Source organism: Thalassophryne amazonica, chromosome 12, assembly GCF_902500255.1.
Source record: "Thalassophryne amazonica chromosome 12, fThaAma1.1, whole genome shotgun sequence".
Classification (NCBI taxonomy): Eukaryota; Metazoa; Chordata; class Actinopteri; order Batrachoidiformes; family Batrachoididae; genus Thalassophryne; species Thalassophryne amazonica.
This window is the reverse complement of record NC_047114.1, coordinates 94,924,293-94,938,149: the sequence shown is the minus strand read 5'-3', so window position 1 is coordinate 94,938,149 and position 13,857 is coordinate 94,924,293. Positions and strand designations below refer to the sequence as shown.

General features: G+C 39.8%; 1 protein-coding gene across 1 annotated transcript in view; it reads right to left on the bottom strand.

The window, feature by feature from the left end:
* The window catches only part of ankrd12 (ankyrin repeat domain 12), a 74,737-nt gene extending 63,154 nt beyond the window's left edge, over positions 1–11,583 (bottom strand). Inside the window, 1 exon segment of the mRNA XM_034184052.1 lies at positions 11,409–11,583. The gene's annotated coding sequence lies outside the window, so the exon portion shown is untranslated.
* Positions 11,584–13,857: the final 2,274 nt, after the last annotated feature.

Genomic DNA, 13,857 nt, shown 5'->3' with positions numbered 1-13,857 from the left:
GTGGTGGCATACAGAGGAAAAATCACAAAAATTGTGTCACTGTCCACCATGGACATCACTGTAGCACCCCTTCAAGATTCTGGGCCAGAATTATTTTTATTCACGCACATCTTGATATGGTGTCACTAGTATTATGTGTGGTTTCACTGAAATCAACAAAACTATTTAGGATTAGTGCCTACATGAATCACTGATGCACAAGGTGATTCATATATACCCCAAAACTTTTTTTTTCAGTGGATACAATCAGTTTTCTTAAGCCGAAAGAAGTAAAATGTCCTTAACACATGGTTGTTCACTTTTGGATCATTTATTCCATACAGTAAATATTGTAAAAACCATTTCTTAAACGAGATTCTTTTTCACTTACACCACCAAGTGAAGAGAGCGAGTGTGCTGCTTAAACAACCACTCACACTAGATTTAAGTTTCAAAATGATGCTGTTCTTACTGGACATATGATGACATCCAAAACATAACATTCCTGTCTGAAGTAATACATCACATCTCAATTTCCATTCCCGAAATACAATTGGGCACCGCAGTCTCGTTTGAGGGCGGGCGTTAAAGGGGTCAAATATGACGCAATTTCTCTACTTCCGAGGATAGAAACACGGCACTTTCTCTGAGTTTTTGGGCAAATTACACGCAAACAAAGTAAAAATATAAAGAAAAAGTGACAATGTGGTGGAAACTGGACATGTGTTGTGGTTTGTTTATGACCCAGAGCGCAAATGTGTTGAGGCGGTTGTGCAGGCGAGAGCTTATAGCTACTCTGGTTAGCTGTGTAGGCTAACACTTACAGACACAACCACTCCCATTTGCCTCATCTTTCCTTCTCCACTGGGAACCAAAAAAAAAAAAAACCTGCACTTTTCACAACTGCTTCGGTGACTGCAGCCAAAAACAAAACCGTACACCATTTTCCTGTGTGAAGTGATGCTGCGTATATACGACCCCTGGCAAAAATTATGGAATCACTGGTCTCGGAGGATGTTCAGTTGTTTAATTTTGTAGGAAAAAAAAGCAGATCACAGACATGACACAAAACTAAAGTCATTTCAAAAGGCAACTTTCTGGCTTTAAGAAACACTATAAGAAATCAGGGGAAAAAAAATTGTGGCAGTCAGTAACGGTTACTTTTTTAGACCAAGCAGAGGGGAAAAAAATATGGAATCACTCAATTCTGAGGAAAAAATTATGGAATCATGAAAACAAAAGAAAGCTCCAACACATCACTAGTATTTTGTTGCACCACCTCTGGCTTTTATAACAGCTTGCAGTCTCTGAGGCATGGATGAGTGACAAACAGTACTCTTCATCAATCTGGCTCCAACTTTCTCTGACTGCTGTTGCCAGATCAGTTTTGCAGGTTGGAGCCTTGTCATGGACCATTTTCTTCAACTTCCACCAAAGATTTTCAACTGGATTAAGATCCAGACTATTTGCAGGCCATGACATTGACCCTATGTGTCTTTTTGCAAGGAATGTTTTCACAGTTTTTGCTCTATGGCAAGATGCATTATCATCTTGAAAAATGATTTCATCATCCCCAAACATCCTTTCAATTGATGGGATAAGAAAAGTGTCCAAAATATCAACGTAAACTTGTGCATTTATTGATGATGTGATGACAGCCATCTCCCCAGTGCCTGTACCTGACATGCAGCCCCATATCATCAATGACTGTGGAAATTTACATGTTCTCTTCAGGCAGTCATCTTTATAAATCTCATTGGAACGGCACCAAACAAAAGTTCCAGCATCATCACCTTGCCCAATGCAGATTCGAGATTCATCACTGAATATGACTTTCATCCAGTCATCCACAGTCCACGATTGCTTTTCCTTAGCCCATTGTAACCTTGTTTTTTCTGTTTAGGTGTTAATGATGGCTTTCGTTTAGCTTTTCTGTATGTAAATCCAATTTCCTTTAGGCAGTTTCTTACAGTTCGGTCACAGACGTTGACTCCAGTTTCCTCCCATTCGTTCCTCATTTGTTTTGTTGTGCATTTTCGATTTTTGAGACATATTGCTTTAAGTTTTCTGCCTTGACGCTTTGATGTCTTCCTTGGTCTACCAGTATGTTTGCCTTTAACAACCTTCCCATGTTGTTTGTATTTGGTCCAGAGTTTAGACACAACTGACTGTGAACAACCAACATCTTTTGCAACATTGCGTGATGATTTACCCTCTTTTAATAGTTTGATAATCCTCTCTGTTTCAATTGACATCTCTCGTGTTGGAGCCATGATACATGTCAGTCCACTTGGTGCAACAGCTCTCCAAGGTGTGATCACTCCTTTTTAGATGCAGACTAACGAGCAGATCTGATTAGATGCAGGTGTTAGTTTTGGGGATGAAAATTTACAGGGTGATTCCACAATTTATTCCTCAGAATTGAGTGAGTCCATATTTTTTTCCCTCTGGTTGGTCTAAAAAAGTAACCGTTACTGACTGCCACAATTTTTTTTCTTGATTTCTTATAGTGTTTCTTAAAGCCAGATAGTTGCCATTTGAAATGACTTTAGTTTTGTGTCATGTCTGTGATCTGCTTTTTTTCTACAAAATTAAACAAATGAACATCCTCCAAGGCCAGTGATTCCATAATTTTTGCCAGGGGTTATTACGCAACGAAAATGGCTGTCCCCATAAGTGGTCAAATCCTGCGCTGTCATGCAGGGCTCAAACGAGCCTGCGCTGCCCTATTAGTTCATTTTGCAAATGCATAAGGCAAATAACCTTTAAAGTAATTGGATAAACAAACAACAACAATTTAGCATTACAATTAGAATGTATAGATGGTTTTCAAAGGTTTCTTCTGGGTATATGAAAGCCATTTCCATAAAACAGCACTTTTACAATGTGCATTAGAAGTGCAGTGACTTTCAATTTTTTACTATTCAAATCATAAAAACAAATTTGTTCTCCACCACTGTAATTTTATTCTTTAGTATTCACAATCTTACTTTATGAATATGAACAAAATGTGATGTTATTTGATAGAATTTAGGATTTTGATCGAGATAGGTTAAAATACAACAGGCCAAGACACCAGGGGTGTTGGAAAAAAAAAAAAATCGATTTACGTCTGAATCACGATTCTTATTTATTACGATTCAGAATCGATCCAAAATGTCCAAGAATCGATTTTTAAAAAGCATTTTTATTAAACACTGTTTGTCAGGCAATGGCTTCCGTACTACAGCATCTCCGCGGGGGGGGGGGGTGTCCGGCGTGCTTCAAACATTTGTGAGCTGAAGCTTAGCATGGCGGATGAAGAGCTAATTCAGCCAACACCGTCTTTGCTGAAGGCAAATGTTTGGGCGCATTTTGGATTTTATTATTTGCTGCATAAGGAGGAGCTTGACATGACTTATGCAGTGTGCAAAATCTGCAAAATGAAAGTTAAGTACTTCGGAAACACTTCAAATCCGCAAGCCCACATGCTACGTCATCACCCGGAGCTAAAAGGAGCGGAGCAGCGGCCTCTGCCGATTATTGACCAGCGCTTTGCTAAACTGCCAGCCAACTCTGAATGAGCAAAGCAGATAAGTAAATTTACATCTAGAATCACTTGATCAACCTTGTAAAGCTGCATTTTCTTAAACATAAACATTTTTTAATATAACTATTTCTCAGAGCTCTTTGAATCGAAAATCGCTTCTGAATCGAATCGTCACCCCAAGAATCAGAATCGAATTGAATCGTGAGTTGTTGTACGATTCACATCCCTACAAGACACAATGGGAAACTCAGTTTCTCAGTGTGCTGTTTGTTGGTAAAATGGCACTGCTATGCTCTATGAGCTAGGGGCAAATATCTTGAAGTAAAGAGAGCAGCACCAAACTGGAACTCTTCCAATGATTTTCCGTGCATCCACGTGGCACACACCACAATACTGGTAATGGCAAAACATAAAATAGAGCTGAAGGTGCACAGGATGACAAAAAACAAATAAACCAATCTCCATTAAAGGGAAATGGAAAGATAGTATTCAAGTGTACACTGGGACCAACTTGGGAATAAAGGACCTTGGTCAACTGCACCTTAGTGAATTGATGGGGAAATCAAATCAGGGATTCTCTGATTTCCTTTCTAACCACCAGGCAAACATGTCCTCAGTATAAAGCCCATGTTTCATATATTCCATAAAGGCCATATACTTGGTTGCAACATGCATCTTGTGAACTGATCACAAGTAGACAGTGCTACACACAATTGTGAATGAACAACAAAATGCATTGTGGTCCAATCACTCAAAATGCTTGCCAAAGGGCCTGGGATCATTTGACAAGAAAAGGATATTTGGTGGACACAGGCCATGGTTAAAGTCAAACTGTTATTTCAGATAACATTTTGGACATCTGATAGGCCGATGAGACAACACACAAGTCTGGTGTGTCAGATGTCAATACTAACAAATACAGTAGCAATATTTTTTACTTTGTTTGACACTTTGGCCATGTGGTCCATTGCTCTGTGCATGATCCAGCATGCAGGTGTCCAAGTGCTAAGGAACCCAGAAGCCGCAGAAGGAACAGGAGATTATCACATTTCAACTGGTTGCAGCAGGTAAATTGTTACTTTAGAGATGTGGGAATTGGACAGGTTGTGTGCCTGGGTGGTCCCCATCCAAGACCCAAAACGGCTCTATAATATCATGAATGTGGCAAAGCACAGCATCAGCACATGCTCCCAGATGTGACTTGAACACTGTCTGCCACTGTCATCAGTGTTTTCAGGGCTGAAAGACATTTGTCTTTCTCAGTCGTATTTGTCACTTGTCCACCAGCCTGAGTGAGTTTTTGCTGGATTCACTTATCCATCTTCAGTCAACAAAATCTTGTTGTAGTCAGGTATATTTTGGTCACTAAGCACCCAACATAAAATTTCTGGCTCCCCCATTTCCCTGACATACCAGTTTCACCAAAAACAATGTTGAGTTCCTTCTACCAGGGTTCCCACTGTAAATAAGTCCCTTCGGCTTCTCCCTTGTTTGCACTCGGGGTCGCCACACAAGATCAGAGGTGGAACTAGATATTCATTTGGCACAAGTTTTTGCCGCGGTCTTCCTGACACAACTCCATATTACATGGAGAATGGACAGGGGTATGTATTGAACCTGGAAACTTCTGCACTATAAACAACCACACTTAACCGCTTGTCCACCACCCCTGCCCAGGCTTCCATCTATACTCATTATACATCAATGAGTGCCAGCACTGCAGGGTCAAACCCTACCTTACGTTGCGATGTGTGCAACTAAAATCGTTGTTCGTATTCAGTTTGCCTTTGCGATGTGTTCCCTGTGCAAGCTCATATCGTGATGACGACGAAAGTGCAATTAATAAAGCAGAACTACCCATATCGTGATGATGACAAAAGTGCATTTAATAAAGCAGCACTACCCACGTACGAAGCCTAACGTTTTATCATCGCTTTCTTAGATGTAAACTGAACAAAAAAATTAAATATAAAAAAATTGATTGATTGATTGAACAACAACAGAAAAAAATATTTCCACAAACAGTAGGGAGAACAGTAATTGTCATTTAAAGTCTATCAAGGAGATGCAGATTATAAACAGTGATTTTTAAATCAAGGTACATGCATTTGCACACCAACACCATAACCGACGCCGATGAGTACCTGGACAGAATTACAAGGTGTGACATGTTCTGAGCAATGACTCGTCAGTAACAATCAGGAGCAGTGATTTCGCTGGGGTACAAGGGGCCTATAAATTTCTAAATGTTGGACTACAAACAAACTGCAATCGATCAAAATGTTTTTTCCACCCAAACGACGTCCTGCGCTGACGTGCAGCAGCCGGCTGAGCTCAGCTCAGAGGTACAGAGAGACATTCATGCCAGAATGTCTGAAAGGAAATGCTTTTGACAAAAACTACAGATTTTATTTATTTATGTCCAGAGATCAATGATCCAGTGACCAATTTAAAATGTTGTGTTGACACAGAAAACCTGTAAAGCCTACTTTTAGTACACAGAAAATTCATAAGAGGTATCAATAAGGAATCGGGCCGATAAGCGGAATCGATAATGGCATCGATAGATAAAATCTTATCATTACCCATCCCGAGTTGTACACGTAGCGATTCAGTCGTGAATTCACTATATGGCTGTGGACGGGCAATACACCAGCGCCCTGTGGTGGCCATTTTTGGCTAGTGAAAATCACCAAACTCAGTACAAACACATGAAATTTGGTCACTTTTCAAAGGGTTCAGACTCGTCAACAAAGTCAATATATTCTCCGTTTTAACATTTCCCATAATCCCCCTGGCAGCTCCCTGCGCTTCCCAGAATGCACCGCGGTGCCAGCAGAGTTCCTGCGTTTCAAATCCATGTAAACAATGGCTAGGGAGGATGTGGATGGCGTTGATTCAGGAGTTCATGAGTGATTATGATAACATGTTCTTCCAAGTTGAGAGGGTTATTCAGAAGAGGTGTAGTACCTGTGCTTCTGCTGTACCCCGATGTTGTCTTGTTGTCCATTCTTCAGGAGGTATGTTTACATTGTACCGTAAACCGGTGTCGCTGACCGAATGGTCCCCCCCCAAAAAAATCGGTCTGCCCCACCTTCACTGCACATGCGTCATTTCGGATCTCAGCTGCGTAATTTCTGAGCGTCAGCAAATTATCACCTCGTTACTGCTTAAATAGCATTCCCATCATCATCTATCGCAGTGACATTTCGGAAGCTTTAGTACAACAATCATTTCCACATAAATTCAGCATTATTTCATAATAAAAGACAGGGCAAGCAATCGGAGCACCACAGTAGCATGTCTGACTCTGACATGCTGCGGCGCCTACGTCATTTCTGACCGCCAGTAATGACTTGCTGATTATCACGTCATTTTCTTCTTAAAACAGCCCCATTTCTGCTTAAAACTGACTTTAGAATGATTTAAGAGGTTTTTCCTTGTCATCTGATGGTTAATAATCACATTATTCCCTTTGATCGCTTTGGGGGTAGAGCGTCAGTCTCAGGCCCGAAATGACGCATGTGCAGTGAAGGCTGGACGGACCAATTTTTAGGGGGGACTGTTCGGTCGGCAACACTGGAACTCTGCTGAAACAGACCTCTCGTGCAAGTCACGGACTGCAAGACAGCGCAAGATTCACAACTGCGAAACAGCGAATTGGATAAGCGGTTGAAGATGAGTGTGTGGCTGATTTCAGGTCAGCTTGGTGTATAAATTTCATCGTTCCAGGCAATGATAGCTATCAGCTGGCTGTTAGAAGCAAGCTGGAGACAATACCAAACCAGCTGATTTCAATAGAACAGCATACAGGCCAAGTGTGTTGTCACAGAGCCAGTCGTGGAAGTATGAATTCTCTTTGCCACTTCACCGGTGACGTGTACCCACGCTCACCCATTTGCCACAGAATGCCCCAAAATAAATAATTACCTCCGCCAAGGAGGTTATGTTTTCGGTCGCATTTGTTTGTTTGTCTGTCTGTCTGTCTGTCAGCAGGATAACTCAAAACGTTTTGAACGGATTTTGATGAAATTTTGTGGAGTGGTTGGAAATGACAAGAGGAACAAGTGATTAAATTTTAGTGGTGATCCGGATCACAATCCGGATCCCGATGCTAATGCGTTAGCATGTCTACGGCATTTTCAATGTTAAAAGTTAGCATTAAGCAGTTGCAGCTGTCATCACGTTCGGGTGCATTTGTTTTCAAATTGTAATATTTCTTTGATTTATTTTTGTTAATATATTAATAATCTAATGATTATTATATACAATTTTAGAGAAAGTGACAAAAATAAATTTTTTGCCTGTTTGTCAGCAGGATAACTCAAAATGTTTTGAACGGATTTTGATTAAATTTTGTGGAGTGGTTGGAAATTACCAAATTATTATTTTTATGTTGTTTTATGTTGTTATTTTTATGTTGGTTATTTTTATGTAATACCTGTTACAGTGGTTTAGTATTTTTTATATATTTATTACCTCCGCCAAGGAGGTTATGTTTTCAGTCACGTTTGTTTGTTTGTCTGTCTGTTTGTCAGCAGGATTTTGATGAAATTTTGTGGAGCGGTTGGAAACGGCCAGAGGAACAAGTGATTAAATTTTAGTGGTGATCCAGATCACGATCCGGATCCAGGAATTTTTTAAAGGATTCTTCACCATTGCGGGATAGGGGGAATTTCGACATTCTAGTTTCTAACTCCACAAAAACAAGGTAGAAATCTTGAAAAAAATTAGGGTGTAACATAATCAAATGTTCTATCAAACAACAAAGTTTGGTGATGATCGGATCCGGATTCCGGATCTGGTGATCCAGAATATGCAAAAATATAGGGAAAATAGAAAATGTGTCAGTGTGAGGTGACAAATGAAGCTAGAGATGCACAACTAACACCAAATTGTAGCTGAATCTGTACTGATTCAGTAAGGTGTCATCAGATTTGATGTAGCTTCAAACGTTATGGAGCTAGATCCAGAATAAAACCGTCATTACTAAAAAATCGTTTTTATTCAATAACTTTTCATCTAATAGACATAAAAGTGATTCCAAGTTCTAGTGGTATGTTTTCATTGTCAAGGATGTCAAATATACAGGGGGATTCTCCTGTCACGTGTGTGACATTCAGACAACCATTTTGTTCTAGTTCAGTGCCTTAAGCTTTAGCAATATATGAGGCCTTGAAAATTATTAGACATTTATTGAGCCTTGGGTCAACTCTATTAGCACACATAATTAGCACAACTTTTTCACTACCCTTTTTTCAGATACCAAGGCGAATGTGACATGTCACGTGTTTGACTCACAAAAATGAATTTTAATTATGTTCTCACAACAAGTTCAAAAGTCTGTAAACTTGGAAAAGATAGCATAAAGAAGAGCACATGAAATATTGCAGTAATTGACACTCTTAAAAACATATATACAAATTTCTGTGAAAAACTAAAACTAAGTGTCCGAGAGGATTATGTGTCTGTCGTGTGTGACCAAGAGTGAAATATAAACAACAACTAGTAAAAATCTGGTATAAATAGCACCAGATATTATTAAACATAGAATATATATAAACAACAACAGTTAACAGAACTAAAAAGTATACAGTAATGTGTTCCACTGTTTTGCTTGGAAGTTACTTTAAACAGCCTTCATGAGCTCATCTAACCTACTCGCATAATATGTACCCCATTGAAATCCTTCTGAAACTTCTGAGACAAGTCATACAGAATTTTCATGCAGAATTTAATACGTTTCTTCTTTCCATATTTTAGTCCCAAAACAACACAGCAAAATCACACACGTGCAACAGCACCCATGTTGTAATGGCGAACAAACTGTTTAAGATCGAGAATACAGCACTTTTATTCTGATATTTTCTTCAACAACTACTAGTTTTTAGCTAGGATAAAACCATTTCCAGCTTTCCTAACAGTTTCTACCTTAAATAATAAACAATCAAGTATATAAAAACACTAACCTTGGCTGTAAATTTGATGTTTCATTTGCAACACTTTGTTCATTTTCCTCCATTGCTCACTTTGTTTATGCCACATGTAGTTTTTCATGGCTCATTTCTGCTCATGTGCGAAGCGAATTGCAACTGAGTGCAAATATTGTAGGCTCAAGCAAAAATTATGAATATTTATATAATTTTAGTGTGTTTTTAGCATATAATTTGCAGTGGTCACACACGTGATGGTCACACACGTGACAATTTGTCACGTGTGACAATTATAAATCAACAGAGCAGTCTTAAAGTTAATGAGAAACCATACAAATGTTTAATTAAAAAAAATTAATATCTAGTGTCACATGTGTGATATATTAGGCTTATGTTTAGTTTGACCCCTTAATATAAAGGAAAATGAAAAAAATACAAGAAATAAAAGGCTTAAATATATAAATTGATTCTAACATATATGCTAAATTCAATTATGTATAACAAAACTATTTTTTGCAGAAATGACCCTTAAAATTGAAAGCAATTTCTGTTAAACACACTCAAACAACATGCCCTCTTTAATAGCTGTTTCCCTCCTGAAAATCAACACTTCATGAAATTTGGTGGCCATACTAATAAAATATAATATATAAAGCTTTAAATAAAATCAACAAATATATTATACAAGTAGTTTTGAAATTTGGCCATGCAGGCTCTATTTTGAGAGAATCGCCCTACAGGAAAGAAAAGTGTATGTATCATAGTTTTGGTTGTAACACTGAATTGTTGAATAGATCACTGTGCCAAGGAGGGAATCTCTTTAGGGTCAGTGACCCTATGGCCTTGGCAGAGGTTTGCACTCTGAGTGCTTCTAGTTACCAAAAATAAAATTAGGTGGAATTTTGTGATTATACCACTGAAATAAAAAGGTACTTCATAGTAACTGGAATTCAAACACAAAGGAAACAGTATTCTGGAATGAATATATATATATATATATATATAAAAATCGAACTACACCTTCCACATTTCGGAGGCTCAGAGTGATCCTTGCACAGCCAGCCATCTAAAAACAGCTTTTGTATCAGGCAACACACCCCCAAGATATCACAGTCCGTGGCTGGGAGGCGCACAGCTCCTGGTTATTGAAGCTGTTCTCGTTCCTCGTTTGTACTATCAAATTATATTTTTACAGCGGATTTGATAGTTATGTTTCATTTCTCACAGCTGGGTTGAGTATGAATAAACAGTAGCGCCAACCTCATCAATGCAGACAGCACCGCCCATCGTACGGTGATGTCGTTTTTGGGCTATGTGGTTGAACGGTATTTTTATTTATTTTTTTAACATCAACACGGTAATGGTTAGTAAATGCAATACAGCATGACGTTCCCAGACGTGATTTGCACAATAATGTTGTAAAGGGCTACCGTTTTTCAGTGTTGCCATTATGTTGATTTCCAGAGCCATGTGCAGTTATTTCCGGACAATCCTTGAATAGGAAAGCGCAGCACAGCCCGAAACAAAAGCCCACTGACTGACTGCAGCCCCTCTGCTGCCCTCACTCCGCCTCCCCCCTCCATCATCTCCCCGCAGCTAATCTAGCTAGTTTAGCTCGCTAGTTTCCAGTGCCGTTCAGATTGACTGTGGCTAACGGGGGGCGTCCCGACATTTTCCTGCTTTTTACCTTATCGGCTCATCTAACTAGAATATTTTTTAAATAACTGAAATTTTCCTCAGGGGAGAGGAAATCACTTATGTGTCACACACGTGGCACAGAAGTAAACCGAGCCCACGCAAGCATAAACACGCAGTTTACGTCAAATTAGCTTAGCTATTAACATTAGCCTGCTGGCTGTAGAGAGTTAAGCACAGGCAGCGAACATTAACTGGGATTTTTTTTCCCTCTACCCTCCCCTCCTCTTGTGAACAGATAATCCAAAAACCAAAACCTGCTTTGCGCTTACCCGTTTTATACGTTCCTGTCGACTCATCCGGGTTCGACTGTGCGAGTATGTTGCGTAAGCTAAAAACGGTTGTTTCCTAAATGTTGGACGTTAACCGTAGCCTACGGCTTCATGACGTTCAGCTCCGCTTTTGAAAACATCGTCGCCCGTCCTCTCCGAGAAAAGCCGAGCAAAACACGCAAGCGTCGCTCCCATTGGCCGGGCGCAGTCACGTGCTCGTACGAGCCACACCGAGTTACGTCGGCTGCCTGGTTGATGGGGTATGTGTCAAAACGATTTAACTGTTTTATTTCAGTCGGTGAAGTGTCTAAATAGGCGGCAGTAACCGTGAGTATATTCCCTGCGCCGACGCGTTTCGCTCGATGGTCGCGCTGCGCGTCGACGGGTTTTGTTTCTGCGTGCGAAATGAACGGACAGTAATGGGTGCTTGACGTCATCTTTTCCGCTGCTGTGTTGCGGTCGGTCGGAAGTCTCTCGAAGATTGCGGCTGAAGGTGAACGAGGGAAAACGGCGAGTTATTTGTCTCCGTGTGAGTAAGTACACATAGTTTGACTCAGATGCCGAGTTGCACTGCGTTTGTGGTGTGTTTTGTATCTAACCCAGGCTTGGAGCGGGCCCGCTGTGAGTTGGTTGCGCAGTGACATTTGCATCATGGTGGTAGCACTTCTACGCATGCGTCGTGGTGCATAATATGCGTTGTAGAACAGGCTTGAAAGCATGTGGGGGAGGGGCTCCGGCTAGACATAAAACTGGGAGGGGGGGTGTAAATGACAGGAACAGTTGTAAGAAGGGGGTCATATATATTTTGTTAGAGATTCTGTGAACAAATATTATAGCAAGTGTTTATTTTATTTGGAAAATTTAATATTCACCCCAAAAATTGCATAAATCTAAGCCAAATTGGTTTAATTTTTATAATGATTTTGAGGTATACAACACCAATTTATGTTGTCTTAAAAAATAAGAAGGCCACAAGCATTTGTAATTTCTCAGTATAATTTAGGCATCCCTGGAAATTACTACTTTTTTCTTCATCTTCCTTATATTACATTGGAGGCTTGATGCCATTGTTCTTTATTGTATGTTCTGGACTGTGTGTGTGTGTGTGTGTGTGTGTGTGTGTGTGTGTGTGTGTGTGTGTGTGTATGTATGTATATATATATATATATATATATATATCCGCCCCCCTCCCAAATTAAGCAAACAAAGAGTTAAGTAAATTAGATCAATTTATTTTATTGTGAACAGCATATGATTGATTCTGATGCGATGAATGCTTCTAAAACGTCAGTAGCGTGCTTGTCTACCTTCTTAGTGTTCTTGGCATCCTTGGAGTTAAACATTTCCACCAGTTCCTCCTCTGTGAACTCAGCAAACCTCGCTGGCAGACGACTTTCTGCTATTGTTGACATGTTTGTTGCCATTTTTTTCAACCAGCGTCTGTCAGCTAGTTCCTGACCTTCGTATGCCGCGCGCTGATTGGCTAGCTGTTGGCAATAAGCTCTAACGCTATTGGTCAGTGGGAACCGATCCGATATAACTTTTGGTCCTAGCCTTTTTGGATCCTTTTGGATCCAACATAACTTTCTGGCACCAAGCGTGCCAAAATACAGGTAAATGATGGACAGAAAGGCTAATCTGTGATTGGCTATTGCAATCTGAGTGGAGAACATACATATATATATATATATATATTAGGCATGTGGAGATTAATCAATACAAATTGGTATATAGATACAAACGTGCACAATGCAAGTGCATAGATTCATTCAGTGTGCATCAATTCAATTGTTACATTACTTGCTGCCTGCGTCGAATTTTTTTTTTTTTTTTTTCCTCCCTGAGGCACATTGAATGCACCACGAACGGTTTGGGACACTGGAGCAGCCATTGATTTTGAGGGTGTTTATCGAGAAAATGATAATTTCTTTACGTTGATTGCAGACAACAGCGGGTCTGCAAGTCCACTGGCGTGAGCACCAGCCACTGCGTAAACTGAAGTTGTCCATCAGGTCAAAGAAATTATAATAATTGTATCCTCTGTTTTGTGGGACTAAGTGCACAGCTCCAAAAAGCCATGCAGATTTCGGTCGGTATTAATAACTTCAGAGCGAATTGCTGTTTTAAATCAAATGACACTTCTTTCCAAACGTTATAATGCAAACAATACACTACAACCGTACTAAACCGTTCCCCCCCGCCCCCCAAAATGAGACGCCCTCCGTTTATTTATGAATTACGTTTTGACATTCAGCTCAGCCGTCTGAGCTCAGCTCAGAGGCTATGGAGTTATATTTATGTCATTAATTTCTATTTATGTCCAGAGATCTAGGATCCATCATGTACATCAAGGATCCAGTGACCATTTACAGATTTTATTGATTTTTATTTATGTCCAGAGATCAAGGATCCAGTGACCAATTTCATATTTATTTACTTTAAGACTCAG